Source organism: Vulpes lagopus, chromosome 6 (assembly GCF_018345385.1).
Source record: "Vulpes lagopus strain Blue_001 chromosome 6, ASM1834538v1, whole genome shotgun sequence".
Lineage (NCBI taxonomy): Eukaryota > Metazoa > Chordata > Mammalia > Carnivora > Canidae > Vulpes > Vulpes lagopus.
In genome coordinates, this window is record NC_054829.1 from 80,048,195 (window position 1) to 80,068,815 (window position 20,621).

Here is a 20,621-nt window from a genome sequence, read left to right on the forward strand (position 1 = left end):
TGTGCCATGAGACAACTGGCTTTAAGAGTCCTGCGAAGAAGAAATGTTAGCTGCATGCGTATCCTTTGGCGCAGAAACTGCCTCATAATTTCTTTATAGATCTTGGATACTAGCCCTTTATCTGATATGTCATTTGCAAGTATCTTCTCCCATTCTGTAGGTTGTCTTTTAGTTTTGTTGACTGTTTCTTTTGCTGTGCAGAAGCTTTTTATCCTGCCTAAGTCCCAATAGTTAATTTTTGCTTTTGTCTCATTGCCTTCATAGATGTATCTTGCAAGAAGTTGCTGTCGCCAAGTTCAAAAAAGGTGTTGCCTGTGTTCTCCTCTAGGATTTTGAAGGATTCTTGTCTCACATTTAGATCTTTCATCCATTTTGAGTTTATCTTTGTGTATGGTGTAAGAGAATGGTCTAGTTTCATTCTTCTGCACGTGGCTGTCCAATTTTCCCAGCACCATTTATTGAAGAGACTGTCCTTTTTCCAGTGGATGTTCTTTCCTTCTTTGTCAAATATCAGCTGAAAATAGAGTTGAGGGCCTATTCCTGGGTTCTCTATTCTGTTCCATTGATCTATGTGTCTGTTTCTGTGCCAGTACCACACTGTCTTGATGATCACAGCATTGTAATACAGCTTCAGATCTGGCATTTTGATGCCTCCGGCTCTGGTTTTCTTTTTCAATATTCCTCTGGCTATTCGGGTCTCTCTGATTTCACACAAATGTTTTTTTAAAGATTCGTTTAAAATATTTTATTTATTTATTCATGAGCGACAGAGAGAGAGAGAGAGAGAGAGAGAGAGAGAGAGAGGCAGAGGGAGAAGCAGGCTCCACGCAGGGAGCCCGACGTGGCACTCCATCCCGAGACTCCAGGATCACACCCTGGGCTGTGGGCGGCACTAAACGGCTGCGCCACCGGGGCTGCCCTGATTTCACACAAATCTTAAGATTATTTGCTCCAACTCTGTGAAGAAAGTCCATGGTATTTTGACAGGGATTGCACTGAATGTGTAGATTGCCCTGGGTACCATAGAGATCTTCACAATATTTATTCTTCCAGTCCATGAGCATGCAGTGTTTTTCCATCTCTTTGTGTCTTCCTCAATTTCTCTCAGAAGTGTTCTGTAGGTTTTAGGGTATAGATCCTTTACCTCTTTGGTTAGGTTTATTCCGAGGTATCTTATGCTTTTGGGTGCAATTGTAAATGGGATTGACTCCTTAGTTTCTCTTTCTTCAGTCTCATTGTTAGTGTATAGAAATGTCACTGATTTCTGGGCATTGATTTTGTATCCTGCCACACTGTTGAATTGCTGGATGAGTTCTAGCAATCTTGGGGTGGAGTCTTTTGGGTTTTCTATGTACAGTTTCATGTCATCTGTGAAGAGGGAGAGTTTGACTCTTCTTTACCAATTTAAATGCCTTTTATATCTTTTTGTTGTCTGATTGCTGAGGCTAGGACTTCTAGTATTATGTTGAATAGCAGTGGTGAGAGTGGACATCCCTGTCATGTTTCTGATCTTAGGGGAAAGGCTCTCAGTTTTTCCCCATTGAGAATGATATTTTCTGTGGGCTTTAAATAAATGGCTTTTAAGATATTGAGGAACGTTTGCTCTATCCCTATAATCTGAAGCATTTTGATCAAGAATGGATGCTTCTTTTGTCAAATGCTTTCTCTGCATCTATTGAGAGGATCATAGGGTTCTTGTTTTTTCTCTTGTTGATGTGATCTATCACATTGATTTGTTTTACAAGTATTGAACCAGCCTTGCATCCCGGGGATAAACCCCACTTGGTCATGGTGAATAATCTTCTTAATGTATTATTGGATCCCATTGGCTAGTATCTTGGTGAGAATTTTTGCCTCTGTGTTCATCAGGGATATTGGTCTATAATTCTCCTCTTTGGTGGGGTCTCTGTCTGGTTTTGGAATTAAGGTGATGCTGGCCTCATAAAACGAGTTTGGAAGTATTCCCTCCCTTTCTATCTTTTGAAACAGCTTTAGTAGAATAGGTATTATTTCTTCTTTAAACGTTTGATGGAATTCCTCTGGGAAGCCATCTGGCCCTGGACTTCTGTGTCTTGGGAGGTTTTTGATGACTGCTTTAATTTTCTCACTGGTTATCGATATCAGCCTGTTCAGGTTTTCTGTTCCTTCCTGTTCCAGTTTTGGTAGTTTGTGGTTTTCCAGAAATGCATTCATTTCTTCTAGATTGCCTAATTTTTTTGGCATACAGCTATTCATAATATGTTTGTAAAATCATTTATATTTCCTTGGTATTGGTTGTGATCACTCCTCTTTTTTTTCATGATTTTATTTATTTGAGTCTTTTTTCTTTTTAATAAGGCTGGCTAATGGTTTATCTATCTTATTAATTCTTTCAAAGAACCAACTCCTGGCTTTGTTGATCTGTTCTACAGTTCTTCTAGTCTCTCTTTCATTGAGTTCTGCTCGAGTCTTTATTATCTCCCTTATTCTGCCTAGTGTAGGTTTTACTTGGTCTTCTTTCTCCGATTCCTTTGGGTGCAAAGTTAGCTTGTGTATTTCAGTTTTTTCCAATTTTTTGAGGGAGGCTTGTATTGCCATGTGTTTCCCTCTTAGGACCACTTTTGCTGCATCCCTAAGATTTTGAATGGTTGTATCTTCATTTTCATTAGTTTCCATGAATCTCTAATTCTTCTCTAATTTCCTGGTTGACCCATTCATCTTTTAGTAGGATGCTCTTTAACCTCCATGTGTTTGAGTTTCTTCCAAATTTCTTCTTGTGATTGAGTTGCAGTTTCAAAGTATTGTGGTCTGAAAATATGCAGGGAAAATCCCAACCTTTTGGTATCAGTTGAGACCCGATTTGTGATGCAATATGCATTCTATTCTGGAGAAAGTGCCACATGCACTTGAGAAGAATGTGTATTCAGTTGCATGGATGGAAAGTTCTGTATATATCTGTGAAGTATATTTGGTCCAGTGTATCACTTCAGGCCCTGTTTCTTTGGTGATGTTCTGCTTAGAAGATCTGCCATTTGCTGAAAGTGCCGTGTTGAAGTCTCCTACTATTAGAGTACTATTATCTAAGTATCTCTTTACTTTGGTTATTAATTGATTGATATACTTGGCAGCTCCCACATCCACAGTAGGGCATAAGTATTCATTATTGTTATGTCTTCTTGTTGGATAGACCCTTTAAGTATGATATAGTGTCCCTTAATTTATCTCGTATGAGGATTACTACCCCAGCTTTCTTGAGGACCATTTGAATTGTAAATGATCCTCCAAGACTTCATTTTCAGGCTTGAGGTATCCTCACGAATAATAAAAAGCATCTCTTGTAGACAGCAAATAGATGGGATTTTATCCAGTCTGATACCATGCATCTTTTGATGGGATCGCTTAGCCCATTCATGTTCAGAGTAACCATTGAAAGATATGAATTTAGTTTCATTGTAATACCTATTTAGTCCCTATTTTTGTGGAATATTTTTTGGGCATCCTCTTTCTTTTATAGGGTCCTCCTTAATGTTTCTTGCAGAGTCGGTCACATATTCTTTCAGTTTCTGTCTTTCCTGGAAGCTCTTTATCTCTCCTATTCTATCCAGCCTTGCTGGATAAAGTATTCTTGGCTGCATGTTCTTCTCATTTAGTACCCTGAATATATCCTGCCAGCCCTTTCTGGCCTGCCAGGTCTCTGTGGAGAGGTCTGCTATTAATCTGCTATTTCTCCCCATATAAGTTAAGAATCTCTTGTCTCTTGCTGCTTTAAGACCTTTCTCTTTATTTTTGAAATTTGGAAGTTTCACTATTAAATGTTGAGGTATTGAATAGTTTTTATTGATTTGGGGGGGAAACCTCTCTCTCTCTTCGATCTGAATGCCTGTTTCCTTCCCCAGATATGAGAAGTTCTCAGCTATGACTTGTTCAGATATATTTTGTGGTCCCCCCTCTCCCTCTCTTTCTCTCTCAGTCTTTTCTGGAATCCAAATTAGATGTATACTATTCTTTCTCAAGCTATCATTTATTTCCCTAAGCCTTTCCTGTGGGTTCTTAATTGTTTTTCTCTTTTTTCCTCAGCTTCTTTCCTTACCATCAACTTGTCTTCTGTGTCACTCACTCTTTCTTCCATCTCTTTAACCCTAGCAGTTAGAACATCCAGTTTGGATTGCATCTCATTTAATCTTTTTGTAATTTGGGCTTATTAGATCTCAATTCTGCAGTAACAAAGTCTCCTGTGTCCTTTATGCTTTTTTCCAGAGCCACCAGTAGCTTTATAATTGTACTCCTGAATTGAATTTCTGACATCAAATTGAAAACCATATTCTGTAACTCTGTGGCAGAGAGTGTTGTTTCTGGTTCTTTCTTCTGTGGTGAATTCTTCCTTCTAGTTATTTTGTCCAGTGCAGAATGGGTGTATGAGTAGGCTGAGTCAAAAGTATCAACCATGACCTAAATAAAATACACCCTAGATGATTCCAAAGAGGTCAGAGTCCAGAAAATAAAAGGAAAAGATTAACAGAAAAAAATAAAAGAACCACTAAAATGAAAAACAAATTTTAAAACAAAGGAGTAAAAATTTAAAAAAAAAAAAGAAGAAAAAAAGAAAAGGCAAAAAAAAAAAAAAAGAAAAAGAGGGGAAAAAAGGAGAAGATGGTGGTGGTGAGGAAGGGGTAGTGGAGAGAGAATGTAGTCTACCTGAGTGTCCTAGAGGGTGATCCTCTTGGTTCTGAGTTTATTTTGTTCTATATTTAAAAGATGCTCAATCCTAAATTTATATAAACCAGCAATACCTATAGAAAGCCTCAACATTGACCACCAAAACATAAACAAGATAAAAGAGGGGGGCAGAATGGGAAGGAAGAGAGAATATAATCTCATAGAATAAACCAATATTGTATTCCACTTGGTTCTGGGTGTATGTTGGTCATGTTTTAGAAGGCACTAACTTACACCCTTATAAAACAGAATGATGCAGGAAAAAAAATCCCATATCTAGTATATCTACCAGCATTATTTTTAAAGATTTTATTTATTTATTCATGAGGGACACAGAGAGAGAGAGAGAGGACACAGATGCATCCCTATCTACCAAAATTAAATCAAATACATTGAAGGGAATCCAGAAGTCAAAAATATATCTACAACATGTAATTGTAGAAATACGAAAGTCAAGAAGGAAAAACCTTAAAAGTGAAGATAACTACAAATAACTACAAAATATTGTAGTTAAGGTGAGAAAAGAGAAAAAATATTGGAACATTTTAGTCTGAAATAAAAACGAGTCATAATGGAAAAAGAAAAAAAAAAGACCCTTTGGTTATATATATTATTTTCCCTCAGTCCTGGAGCTTTCCAGTGCTACTTGATTGATAACCTTGCTCTTCCCTTATTCTTCCAGCTGGTCTTCTGGGGAAGGTGGGTCTGCCGTGCTTTCAGGTGTGTGTACCTGGGGGAGATGTCCCCCCTGCCAGGTGCCGGGCTCAGTGTGAGCTGTTTACCCCGTGAGTCCTCTGTTCCCTGGTGGCCCCGCCCCTCCCAGGCACACGGTGAAACAAAGAGGAAAAGCAAAATGACGGCAGCCAGATCTCCAGCCCTGGGATCAGCTCCCTCTGAGTAACTAACTGCAGCTCCCAGTCCACACTGGCCCAGATACTCCTGGGGGAAGGCGTGAATACACTGATCTGCACAGATTGGGGACACCCAGTGGCAGGAGAGTTCTTGCTTTCCTGTGCCCATCCCACTTTTGCCTGTTCCAGAGGGCATGGAAGATCTCTGGCCTTGTCCACTTGGGCACCCTGGGATCCAGGGCCCTGTGCTGCTGGACTCACATTCGCAGGGACTGCCTTTCCCAAAGGGAATGGGGGGCACAGCTACCTCTTTCCACTGCCAGGATATACGGTAAAGGGAGCTCTGTAACTGGCCCGCCTAATTGACTGGCTTCTCCCAAATGACCCCAGAGGGCTGTGGTGCTCCAGCTCTTTACTGAAATCCGACCTCGGTTGAGGTCTCCGGGGTGCCCCTCCTCTTGTAGTGACTCTAGCAATCTTGAGGCTTCACTGCCCCTCTTGCTAAGCACTTTTCCATCAGGGAAAACTCTAGCCCTGATTTTTAAAGTTCCAGCTTCTCCAGGGCGGGGCTTTCCTGCCATGGAGGCTCTCGCTGCTCTGCTTTAGGCCTGCTAGTCACGGTTCCCCTCCCCCACTTAATACCCCCCCCCATCTTCCTATCTTGTTAAAAGTGAAAACTTGTTGCTGTAGCTTTCCAACTATTCTTTCTTAAAATCTCAGGTCAAATTCATAGGTATTCAGGATGTTTTGAAAGTCATCTAGGTAAGTTTGTGGGTCTGGGTGAGTTGAGGACCCTTACCCTTCCACCATCTTGCCCCTCCCTCCGAATTCCAGTACCTATTTTAAGAGAGAAAAGTAATATCCATCAGTTTACCAAAGAGCCTTGGTTTTTATATTATTTGACCCATACATTTTTATCTAAAAAAAATTAAAGAAGTGTAGTCATAGGTATGTATAAATATTAAGAAAATAATCATGCATAAGAATTTTTATGATTGGAAAAATTTAAATATCCAACAACAGATAGCTAGTTAAGTTGCAGTATATCCTTAAAATGGAATTCTATGAACATATTAAAAATAATATTGTAGAATTCAAATTCTGACCAGATGAAATATAAAGACCAAATTTACTCTCCTACTTTAAATGACTAAATACATGGGCAAATAGAAGAAACAATTTCCAGACATAGCAACAAGCAGCATAGGACTGTGTCCTTGAGGGATGGGAAGCAAACATGTTGAGCTGTACATTCTCATCAGCTTACTGCTTGCAGACTGCCATTTCCAGTCCACAAAATAGGAAGGAAGGACAGTAACAGAAATCAAAGCAACAATAATTTGCTGGACAAAGTAATGAAGATAAGGAAGCTCTATACAGAAAGCCCCATAGATCTATAGATGAATCCCACTGAGTCTTTGTCTGAGTATTGATCTGCAAATATGTAATAGAAAATTATTCAAGGTCAGGAGGAAAAAATACCAAAGAGAGAGAGGCAAAACAATTTTGGAGTTCACACAAGACTGAAATAATCCATCTTCTCAGCAGTCAGAATGGAAGATTTCATAATACATGGTCACTAGATAGAATTCTCAGTAGGGCATCACCTTATAATAGAGCTGAATTAGTTCCATATTAAAGGATTCTTTATATTTACAAAGGTTAACCTAGACAGGATACCACTGATTAACTGTGTACCTGCACAAAATCTATCATTACTTAAAAGAATAAATAAAAATCCATGAACCCACAACTATATGGTCAACTGATCTTCAACAAAGCAGGCAAGAATATCCAATGGAAAAAAGATAGTTTCTTCAACAAATGGCACTGGGAAAACTGAACAACAACATGCAGAAGAATGAAACTGGACCACTTTCTTACACCATTACAAAAATAAATTCAAAATGGATGAAATACCTAAATGTGAGTCAAGAAACCAACAAAATTCTGGAGAAGAACACAGGCAGAAACCTCTTTGACCTTGCCATAGCAACTTCTTACTAAACACATTGCCAGAGGCAAGGGAAACAACAGGAAAAGTGAACTACTGAGATTTCATCAAGATAAAAAATTTCTGCACAGTGAAGGAAGCAATGAAACTAAAAAAACCTATGAAATAGGAGAAGATATTTGCAAATGACATATCTGATAAAGAGTTAGTATTCAAAATCTATAGAGAATCTATCAAACTCAATACCCAAAATACAAATAATCCAGTTAAGAAATGGACAGAAGACATAAATAGCCACTTTTCCAAAGAAGACATACAGATGGCTAGTAGACACATGAAAAGATGCTCAACATCACTCATCATCAGGGAAATATAAATCAAAACCACAAGAATATACCACTTCACGCCTGTCAGAATGGCTAAAAATAACAACACAGGCAACAACAGATGTTAGTGAGGGTGTGAAGAAAGGGGAATCCTCTTACACTGTTGGTGGAAATACAAACTGGTGCAGCCACTTGGAAAACAGTATAGAGATTCCTCAAAAAGTTAAAAATATAACTACCCTATGACCTGCGATTACACTAGTAGGTATTTACCCAAAGGATACAAAAATATTGATTCGAAGGGGCACCTGCATCCTGATGTTTATAGTAGCATTATCAGCAATAGTTAAACCATGGAAAAAGCCCAAATATCCATAGACTGATGAATGGATAAATACATATATACATATATGTAGAAATAAATAAATACATAATGGAATATTACTCAGTCATCAAAAAGAATTAAATATTACCATTTGCAATGACATGGAAGGAGCTAGAGTGTATTAAGCTAAGTGAAATAAGTCAGTCAGAGAAAGACAAATACATGATTTCAATCATATGTGGAACTTCAGAAACAAAACAAATAAACATATGGAACATATGGAAAGGAAAAAAAAAGACAGGGAAGTAAACCATAAGAGACTCTTAACTATAGAGAACAGAGTTGATGGAGGGAGATGGGTGGGGGATAGTTAAATGAGTGATGGGTATTAAGGAGGGTACTTCTTGTGATGAGCACTGGGTATTATATGCAAGTGATGAAAGAACTAAATCCTACTCCTGAAACTAATAGTATTCTATATATTAAGTAGCTAGAATTTAAATAAAAACTTGAAATAAAAAAACACCCATCAACCAACCACATATTTTTTAAAGATTTTATTTATTTATTTATTTATTTATTTATTTATTTATTTATTTATTTGAGACACAGAGAGAGAGAGGCAGAGACACAGGCAGAGAGAGAAGCAGGCTCCCTGCAAGGAGCCCAGTGTGGGACTAGATCCAGGATTCCAGACCCCAGGATAATGCCCTGAGCCTAAGGCAGACACTCAATGGCTGAGCCACCCAGGCATCCTAGCCAACTACATATATACATAATGTTTGGCATCTAATAAAAATTACAAGGAATGCAATGCACATAAATAAGAAAATATGACATATAACCAGAATAAAGTCAAACTATAGAAACACACAGAGAAATGACATAAATAATGGAACTAGCAGACAGGAATATTAAAACAGTTAATATGAGTAAGCTCCATATATTTAAGAAAGTAAAGAAAACTAACAATGATGAGGAGAGAAATAGTGGGTATATATTTAAAATTATGCTGCTGGAGATGTAGAAATATTATACCTGAAAAGAAAAAAAAAAGATAGAATGTAATCACCAGTGGGTTAGACACTGCAAAGAAAATATCAATGAATTTAAAGACATAACAATACTAACATTCCAAAACAAAAGACCAAAGGGAAAAAAATACTGAAAAAATTAATGCAAAGAGCATTTGCACTCTGATCAAATATATAAGTGATTAAAGCCCCAGAAAGAGAGAAGGAAGTGGAAACAAAACAATATTTGAAAAAATAGTGGATAAAAAATTTCTAAATCTGGGGATGCCTGGGTGGCTCAGCAGTTGAGCATTTGCCTTTGGCTCAGGGCATGATCCCAGTTCGGGGATCGAGTCCCACATCCAGCTTCCTGTGAGGAGCCTGATTCTCCCTCTGCCTATATCTCTGCCTCTCTCTCCATGTGTCTCTCATGAATAAATAAATAAAATCTTTTTTAAAAATTTCTGAATGTGATGAAAATACTGATCCCACAAATCTAGCTTAATGAACCCCAAGCAGAACATTCAAATGAAGAAAAACATACCAAAACGTAACAATCAAGTTGTTGAAATGATCATTCAATATGTGCAAAAGAAATGGTTGACTAAATTGAACACCCATTTATTTTTGTTATTACAGAGGATTTTTATTTTATTTTATTTTAATTTTTTTTATTGGAGTTCAATTTGCCAACATATAGCATAACACCCAGTGCTCATCCCGCCAAGTACCCCCTTAAGTGCCCATCACCCAGTCACCCCAACCCCCCGCCCACCTCCCCTTCCACTACCCCTTGTTCATTTCCCAGAATTAGGTGTTTCTTATGTTTTGTCACCCTCACTGATATTTTCACTCATTTTCTCTCCTTTCCCTTTATTCCCTTTCACTGATTTTTATATTCCCCAAATGAATGAAACCATATAATGTTTGTTCTTTTCCAATTGACTTATTTCACTCAGCATAATACCCTCCAGGTCCCTCCACGTCGAAGCAAATGGTGGGTATTTGTCATTTCTAATGGCTGAGTAATATTCCATTGTATACATAGACCACATCTTCTTTATCCATTCATCTTTCGATGGATACTGAGGCTCCTTCCACAGGTGTCCCAGTGTTTCACTGCATCTGTATCTTTGGGGTAAATCCCCAGCAGTGCAATTGCTGGGTAGTAGGGCAGGTCTATTTTTAACTCTTTGAGGAACCTCCACACAGTTTTCCAGAGTGGCTGCACCAGTTCACATTCCCACCAACAATGCAAGAGTTTCCCCTTTCTCCACATCCTCTCCAACATTTGTTGTTTTCTGTCTTGTTAATTTTCCCCATTCTCACTGGTGTGAGGTGGTATCTCATTGTGGTTTAGATTTGTATTTCCCTGATGGCAGTGATGTGGAGCATTTTCTCATGTGCTTGTTGGCCATGTCTATGTCTTCCTCTGTAAAATTTCTGTTCGTGTCTTTTGCCCATTTCATGATTGGATTGTTTGTTTCTTTGCTGTTGAATATCATAAGTTCTTTATAGATCTTGGATACGAGCCCTTTATCTGATATGTCATTTGCAAATATCTTCTCCCATTCTGTAGGTTGTCTTTTAGTTTTGTTGACTGTTTCTTTTGCCGTGCAGAAGCTTCTTATCTTGATGAAGTCCCAATAATTCATTTTTGCTTTTGTTTCTCTAGCCTTCATGGATGTATCTTGCAAGAAGTTGCTGTGACCAAGTTCAAAAAGGGTGCTGCCTGTGTTCTCCTCTAGGATTTTGATGGAATCTTGTTTCACATTTAGATCTTTCATCCATTTTGAGTTTATCTTTGTGTATGGTGTAAGAGAATGGTTTAGTTTCATGCTTCTTCATATGGCTGTCCAATTTTCCCAGCACCATTTATTGAAGAGAGTGTCTTTTTTCCAGTGGATAGTCTTTCCTACTTTGTCGAATATTAGTTGACCATAAAGTTGAGGGTTCTCTTCTGGATTCTCTATTCTGTTCCATTGATCTATGTGAACACCCATTTATGATAAAGTTCTCCATAAATTATAGATAAAAAGGAACTTCCTCAACCTCCACAAATTATAGGTTATAAGGAACTTCCTCAACCTACCTAAATGATGATAGATATTTAGTTTTAGTGGTGAATGACTGGTTCATTCTTAGTGGTGAATGACTGGTTACTTTACCTGTAACACGAGGAAAGAATGATCACTATTTGCACTTTTATTCAACATGACCTCGGAGATCCTACCCAGTGAAATAAGGCAATAAAGATAAATACAAGTCGAGGATCCCTGCGTGGCTCAGTGGTTTAGCACCTGCCTTTGGCCCAAGGTGTGATCCTGGGGTCCCGGGGTCAAGTCCCATGTCGAGCTCCCTGAATGGAGCCTGCTTCTCCTTCTGCCTCTCTCTCTCTCTCTCTCTCTCTCTCTCTCTCTGTCTCTCATGAATAAATAAATAATATCTTTAAAATAAATACATACATACATACAAGTCATTCATGTTGGAAAGGGGGGAAAAACATTTTTTTAATAGAAGGCACATGGTCTATGTGAAAAATCCTAAGGAATCTCAAAAAAGCTATTAGCTTCCATAAGTGAGCTAAGCAAAGTCACAAGATAAAAGGCCAGTCTACATATACCAATTTTATTTCTATATTCTATCAAGACACATTTGGAAATTGAAATTAGGGAAACAATACCCTTACAGTAGTATCCAGAAATAGGAAATATTTTAGGATAAATCTGACAAAAAATGTGCAAAGCCTATATATAGGAAGCTATAAAATACTGCTGAGAGAAATTTTAGAAGACCTAAACAATTAGATAGATATACCATATTCATAGACTGGAAGATTCAATTATTGTTCAGATGTCAATTTTCCTCAAATTAATCTAAATATTCAACTGAATTCCAATCAACATTTCAATAGTCTTCTCTGTTTAAACTGACAATTTCTAATTCTAATAGAATGTATGTAGTCATGCAAAGAAACTAGAATAAACAAAACAATTTTGAAAAAAACCTCCATGGCAGAGAGAAAGTATGTTCTATAAGATTTGGAAAGAACATTTGTAGAAATCTTCTGAGAATGCCTGAAAATTCCGTTCAGTGATTACTCATCATAAGTAAGGCATTCAACTCCAGAAAATGCATAGCTGATAATTGCTACTGGCTTAATTAGAAATGCTAAGACTTGAAACTAATATTTGCTTTGTGCATTTTGTCAGTTTCTTAATAATCCTGACATTTACATATAATTTTAAAATAATTTTTATTATAAGAGAATTAACGTTTAGTGCAGAGCATTATGATTAAGAGAACAAGACATAGAGTCAAATTGTGTGTGATTAAATTCCAATTTCATTATTCACTTGTACAAATTATTCTTACATTAGTCAAGTTACTCACCAATACCTGGTTTCCTCATATATATAATGGAAAATATGATGACATTTATGTCAAAGAGTGGTTGAGATTATTAAAATGAGATGTTATATGTAAAGTATGCATTTCTCAGTTGATAAGAAATAGAGCCCCTGCAATGTAGACCAGAGCAAGCAAGAGCAAACAGGCAAATAATCCACACTTAAGAGAGCATGGTTCTTTGGTGGATAGTTAGTCATCTCAGCCACACTTTTTATATGAGAAAAATTACATACATAATGATATGTAGACCTTAGCAAATAGAGACTCCATCCTGCTGCAACATGAAAAGAATATGTAGTTGAGCAATCAGTCACATAACAAATTATACCAAATATACTAAAAGAATGAATGGTCCTTTTCTAAATCTAATAAAAGCAGAGATGGATTTCCCATGAAGATAATGAATGTTAAGCTTCAAGACCCTCCCTTGCATGAACCCCTTCCAAGCTCATGAGAGAAACTTTAGAAATATATTTTTATGGTGATATATTTTGTAAAATTTTTGAAAAAAAATTTTAAACACCTCTATGGAGATATAATCAATATATGAGAAGTGGAACACACTTAATGTATACAATTTCATGAGTTTGGAGATATGCATACTTAAGAAACCATCACTATAATCAAGGTAATAAATCTATTCATCACCTACAAAAGTTTCCTCCCGTCCCCCTTTTTTTTTCTGTTTTGTGGTAATAACATGAGATCTACAGTCTTAAAAAATTATTAAGTGCACAATACTGAATTGTTAACTTTAGGCACCATGTTGTACAGATCTCTGGAATGTGTTCATCTTGAATAACTGAAATTTCATACCTATTGAACAATGATTCCCCATTTCCCTCCCCCTCCAGCCCTTATCAACCACTATTTACTGTTTTTCTAACTTTGACTATTTTAGATAACTTATATAGTGGAATTATGCAGCTATTTGTCCTTTTGTGACTGGATTATTACACTTAGCATAATGTCTTGCAGGTTAATCAATGTTCTCATATGTGGCAGGATTTCCATCTTTTTTTAATTTGACTGTAGTTGACACACAATGCTACATTAGTTTCAGGTGTACAACCTATTGATTTGATAAGTTTATATATTATGCTATGTTCACCAAAAGTATAGCTACTATCGGTCCCATTAGATTGCTATTGCAATATCATTGACTGCACTCCTTAAGCTCTGTTTTTTATTCCCATGACTTAGTCATTTTATATTGGAAGGCCTGTATCTCCCACTTTCTTTCACCCATTTTTCCCAGCACCTGCCCCTCTCCCCTCTGGCAACCATCAGTTTGTTCTCTGTTTTTGTAGTTCTGACTCGCTTTTTGTTTATTCATTTTTTTTAGATTCCATTTATGAATGGAATCCTATGATATTTGTCTTTCTCAGTCTAACTTATTTGACTTTGCCTAATACCCCTTGAGTCCACCCATGTCTCAAATGTCTCAAATGGCATAACCTCATATTTTTTGTGGCTGCGTAACATTTCATTGTATGTATATACCACATTTTCCTTATCCATTCATCTATTGATGGATACTTAGGTGGCCTGCATGCCTTGGCTATTATGAATAATGCTGCAATAAACATAGGGGTGCATATAACTTTTTGAGTTACTGTTTTCATTTTCCTGGGTAAATCCCAATAGTGGAATTATTGGATCATATTGTATTTCTATTTTTAATTTTTTGAGGAACCTTCATACTGCTTTCCACAGTGGCTGCACCAATATACATTCCCACCAACAGTACATGAGGGTTCCTTTTTCTACACATCATTGCCAACAGTTTTTTCTTGTCCTCTTGATTTCAGTCAGGCTTTCTTTCTTTCTCTTTCTTTCTTTTTTCTTTCTTTCTTTCTTTCTTAGTTACATTTTTTAAAATTTAAATTCAAGTTGCCAACAGATTGTATAATACCTAGTGCTCATCCTATCAAGCACCCTCCTTAGTACCTGTCACCCAGTTACCCCATTTATTTCTTTTTTAAAGCTGAATAATATTCCATTGTGTGCATATATCACATTTCCTATTGAGTTTCTTTCAATTGACCCTTAGGCTGTTTTCATATCTTGGCTAAGTGAATAATAGTGCAATGAACAAAAGAATGCAAATATCTCTTCAAGATCTTGATTTCAGGGGTTTTGTTTTGTTTTTCAAATCTACACCTCTAACTACTTTTCAGTAAATTTAAACCTTTGAGGGGGTACATCACACAGATTCTGTGGCCAGTGGCTTTTGCAAGAAGGTTGCTTTGCAATTTGGCACAAACCAAGCCACTGTTTCCATAAGCATGAATTACTTTTCCCTAGATTACTCTGATTTTGTTCAGTTTGCCACCAGGAGTCACTGTGTTATTCTTTGCTTTGTACACATAAGTACATCTTCTTGCCTAGATAGAATTCAGTTTCATCTCTAACATAAACACCTTCACTTTTATGCTCCTTCTGGTTCTGGACACCCCACTTACAGCCAGCAAAAATGGCCTTGAACCACTGCCTTCCCGATATATTTGTCATTTAGAAGTTCTGTTCCCACTCTGAGAAAGAAACTGAGAATTGCTGAAGGGGAGGTGGGTGGGGGGATGGGGTAACTGAGTGATGGGCATTAAGGGGGGCATATGATATGATGAGCACTAGGTGTTATATGCAACTTATGAATTATGGAAAAATACATCTGAAACCAATGATGTACTATATGTTGGCAAATTGAAAAGAAAAATAAGAAGAAGAAAGAAAGAAGAAAGAAAGAAAGAAGAAAGAAAGAAGAAAGAAAAGAAAAGAAGAAGAAAGAAAGAAAGAAAGAAAGAAAGAAAGAAAGAAAGAAAGAAGAAAGAAAGAGAAAGAAAGAAGAAAAGAAGAAAGGAAAGAAAGAAGAAAGAAAGAAGAAAGAAAGAAAGAAAGAAAGAAAGAAAGAAAGAAAGAAAGAAAGAAGAAAGAAAGAGGAAGAAATAATAAACAACAACAACACCTAAGTCCTGTTGCCAGCAGGCCTCCATAGGCTCCGAGGTGGCAGGGAAAAAAAGACCATTATTTTGGATATATACCTAGAAGTAGGATTTCTGGGTCATATAGTAGTTCTATTTTTATTTTTTTTTAATTTTTTTTATTTATTTATGATAGTCTCACACACACAGAGAGAGAGAGAGAGAGAGAGAGAGAGAGAGGCACAGACATAGGCAGAGGGAGAAGCAGGCTCCATGCACCGGGAGCCCAACGTGGGATTCGATCCCAGGTCTCCAGGATCGCGCCCTGGGCCAAAGGCAGGCGCTAAACTGCTGCGCCACCCAGGGATCCCCTATTTTTAATTTTTTGAGGAGCCTTCATATTCATTTTCATAGAAGCTATACCATTTTACATCCTCACCAACAATGTAAGTTTTCCAGTTTCTCCATATTCTCACCAACATTTAAATTTTTGGGGTTTTGTTTTGTTTTGTTTTGTTTTGTTTCTTTGTTTTTGATAATAGGTATCCTAATGAAATGGTATCACATTTGGTTTGGATTTGCATTCCCTGCTGATTGGTGATTTAAGCACTTTTTCACATATTTCTTGGCCATTGGTATGTCTTCTTTGGAGAAAAGTCTTTTCAAATCCATGGCCCCTTTTGTAATTTGGTTTTTGGGGCTTTTTGTTTTATTTTGTTTTGCTATTGAGTTGTAGGAGTACCTTATTTATTTTGGATATGAACCTCTGATCAGATATATGGTTTGCAAATATTACTCTCATTCCATATGTTACTTTTCATTCTATTGATCATTTCCTTTGTTGTACAGAAGCTTGTCTATTTTTGCTTTTGTTACCTGCACTTTTGGTGTCATATCCAAAAAAATCATTGCTGAAGCCAATGTCAAAAAGGTTTTCCCTATGTTTTCTTCTAGCAGTTCTATGGTTTCAGGTCTTACATTTAAGTAAATAATTCACTTTGAGTTGATTTTTGTTTACAGTTTAAAATAAGGATCTCATTTCTCTGGAAGCTTTGCTGTTCGCGCCGGGGGGGAGTTACTCCCGTCACGAGGGACGGACTACAGCTGGGTCGGCGGCAAGCGGCCTGCCGTATTGGCTTGTTTTGCCTCTCAATCCGAAACCTTTTCTGAATGGATTAACAGGAAAGCCAGTAATGGTGAAACTGAAGTGGGGAATGGAGTACCAAGGTTACCTCGAATCTGTAGATGGCTATATGAATATGCGGCTTGCAAACACAGAAGAATACATAGATGGAGCCGTTGTCTGGACATTTGGGTGAAGTTTTAATACGGTGTAATAATGTCCTTTATATCAGGGGTGTTGAAGAAGAGGAAGAAGATGGAGAAATGGGAGAATAGCATCTTTTGTGGAGAATGTTTTTTATATATATTTCTAGACAATAAACATTTTTTTTCAACTTGAAAAAATAAAATAAAATAAGGATCTAACTTCATTCTTTTACATGTTGTATATACAGTTTTCCCAACATCATGTGTTTCCCAACATTATTCTTGGCATCTCTGTCAAAGATTAGTTTACTGTATAGCCATGAATTTACTTGTGGGATCTCTATTCTGTTCCATTTGCCTATGTATTCCTTCATGCCAGTAGAAAGAAAGATATTTTAAATGCAATTGATTAAGACTTCTGCATCTTTCCACTCCAACTCAACACAAAATTGAGATATAAACCCTATGTCAATGCTATAACTAAATTGTATGCCCCCTCAAATTCATATGTTGAAGCTTTATGTCCCAGAATATGATATTTGGAGATGAGGCCGTAGGAGGGTAATTAGGTTTAGATGAGGCCATGAGGACCCTCATGATGGGTAATACCCTCAAAAGAGATATCAGAAAGTTTGCACTCTCTCTCCACTGTGGGAGGAAGCAACTGACAACAAGCCAAGAAGAGAGCCCTCATTAGAATCCAATTATAATGGCACCCTGATCTTGGGCTACCAGCCTACAGAACTGTATGGAAACAAATTTCTATTGTTTAAGCCACCTGGTCTATAGTATTTTGTCAGGGCATCCTGGACAGATCAATACAGCTATCAAATGCCAATTTTTAAATTATAACCCACATTATAAAGTAGAGATCATGACCACACACACACACAATTTCACACACAAAAAAAAACACTTCCAATATGTTATATATATATATATATATATATATATATACACACACACACTCTCTCTCTCTCATAGTTTTCTATTCAACTTCATTTTATAAAATGCTGATCACGATCCTATTAATTGATTTATAGCCTCCTAATAGATCACAACCCATCATTTGAAAAGTACTGTTCTTTGTGACTATTTTGTCTTATGTGTGAACTTAAAAATCCATTAGTATAACTTGAATGATAGCCTCCATTAGCTTTAAGAAAGTTTGAACTCTATTGAGTGGGAAATAAAGATATTCAAATCCTAACAGACTCATTCTGCCAATTATTCATGTACATTTTATATACATATACATTGTATTAGAGGAAATACCTCAACTGTCCCTCTGTATACATACACATGCACACATGCACAAGAACACACACACACTCACTTATTCACTCACATACTTTCACTCCCTGTATTTATATGATAAATTTGATTGCTTTTTCAGTGACAACTGCAATGAAAGCTCCCTGCAGCGAATCACAGGAGTCTGAGTGAAGGGGTTATTTTAGTGGTTCTTCACCATCCGAGAATTGCACTGAACCACAAGAGTTTTCTGACAGGACTTGGCAAGCTTTTCATTATATTCAAGATTGTTTATTCTGTTGGCAAATTTATCATAAAGGGGTTTGGCTCTTCTCTAAATTACACTGTGCATGTTTGGGTGTATTTGCATATATGTGTGCATGTGTGCACATGCGCACATATATGTAAATATTCTATAAAATATATAGACATAGATGAATATATAGAAATATTTTCTTAATCATTTAATGATAATATTTGTGTCTGAGTTATTATAATGTGAAATAATTATATACTTACAGGGCACCTGGCTGGCTCAGTGGTTGAGCGTCTGCCTTCAGCTCAGGGAGTGATCCTGTGGTCCTGGGATCAAGTCCTATATCAGGCTCCCTGCAGGGAGCCTGCTTCTCCCTCTGCATCTGTCTCTTCCTCTCTCTCTGTCTGTGTCTCTCATGAATAAATAAATAAAATCTTTAAAAATAATAATTATTATATACTTAGAAAATACATAATGTTGATGGAATAATGCTAAAATACTACCTCCTTACTACAGTATTCACTTAAAATGCACTTTCCAGCATCAATTCTGGATGTCATAGAAGAAAATGACCCATGAGAACATGTACAGTCATAGTGTACACAGAAAGGATGTTTTAAAATACAAGAATATTAAGAAGCTTCTATTTTTCCAGTAGATGATCAAAAGATTTACTCAATTCTTTTCTTTCTGCATCTGATGAAGAAATACTTTTGCCCTTCCTCTTCGTATTTTCTCTTGACTGGAATTCACCTACTTATTTGCTCACTTTGGTCATTTCAAGAATGGGCAAAATGAATTTGGAGTAAGGGCATGATCAGCAACTTAAGACATCCAATAAAAGTCCTTGGTGTAACTCCTGGAATCATGCACAGCAGTCTGCAATAAAATTAGATGCTCCCAAACCCCCAGCTGTTTAACCATGCCAGAGTACCCTACAGAGATATGTAGTCAGGTAAGGGTCAAGAGATGAAGGGAGTGAAGGGCTAAAGAAGTGGGAGAAAAATCAGAATTATATTCACTCTCTATTGTCATTTAAGAGCATACCCAATTTGTTCCAATTTTAAGTCAATTTATGCTTTGTACCTACTAGCTGAGTGAGCACAATAACTGGGCCATTAATAATTCCTTATTTTACAAATTACTATTCAAATCTAATTACTGCATTTTCCAAAATACCAAATCTCTATTTTATCTTCATCTGCCTAGTTATCTTTTCTCTAATCCATATTCTATATAAATCTCAATCTTTTTTTCTTGCTTTTTCCAATATAACTCTTTCAAGCTTTCAAACTCTGCTACATGCTATTTCCTTTGACTATAGTGTCTTCCCTCCTGTTCTGGTAGGCTACTACTCACTACTACTCATCTCTAACAATCAACCTGAGATAATTCTCTTCTGTGAATCCTCCGACCATCCAAGGAAAATCACTCCCTACCTCTTACCACAGCTATGAGTCCATTATAGTCTTTGATCTTTCTCTTCTTCCTCTTCTATTAGATTATAAGCTCCTTGAGAGTTGAGACTGTGTCATATTTATATTCCATCTTCAGTGCCTCTTATAAGAGATTGTTTTAGAGTATTGGATTAATTAATTGATTGATCCACTGATGAACATATGTGTTCTAGGTTCTTTACTCTTCTTGGGAGCCCTACTTTATTATGAAGCATTTATCTCTGTCCTTTCTGTATTTTACAAAATGTGTTTATTAAAACTTCATGAGGTTACTTTGTACTTATTTTGAGGTCTGTCTTCTTTACCTAAGATTGAAGCAGACATCATAATCTAGTCTCACTTGAGAATTGTTATCATCAATGGTGTATTCGCTGGAGTATGTTTACATTATGTTGGTTGCTTTGAATAATCAGAGACAAGTTGTTTTGAAAACTTTCATCACCACTAGTACCTTTATTTCCTAGACTTCTCTAGCAGAGCATATATCTCTAATAAGTCTTAGGTCAATAATAAAATCAGGATTAACTATTTGTCATAGTTTCTGCTGAATTTGAGAATGCTTTCCTCTCTAAGCCAGACATCTCTGTCTGAAGATAAAACATTTTAATTGTTAATGGTCCTAGAATTAACATTATTTTCTCAGTAATTATATCACAATGATAGGGGGATTACTTGTTCCTAATTGCTGATTCTCTGCATGTTTGTCCAATATGCCATACCCAGAAGGAGAAAAAGTGCTCTTATATTTACGATTTTTTATAGTTTTTCCAGGCTGAAATTAGGAACTATTTCTCCTGCAGTAAAAATTATAATTTCCTTTTGCTTTGTTTCGAAGATAGAGACAAGGTTTTCCTTATTTTTATATGAGGATATATACATATCAAAATAC

The 20,621-nt window shown here is 36.7% G+C and overlaps 1 pseudogene; it reads left to right on the forward strand.

The window, feature by feature from the left end:
- The first annotated feature begins 9,079 nt into the window (after window positions 1-9,079).
- LOC121492662 lies at window positions 9,080-16,908 on the forward strand (annotated as a pseudogene).
- Window positions 16,909-20,621: the final 3,713 nt, after the last annotated feature.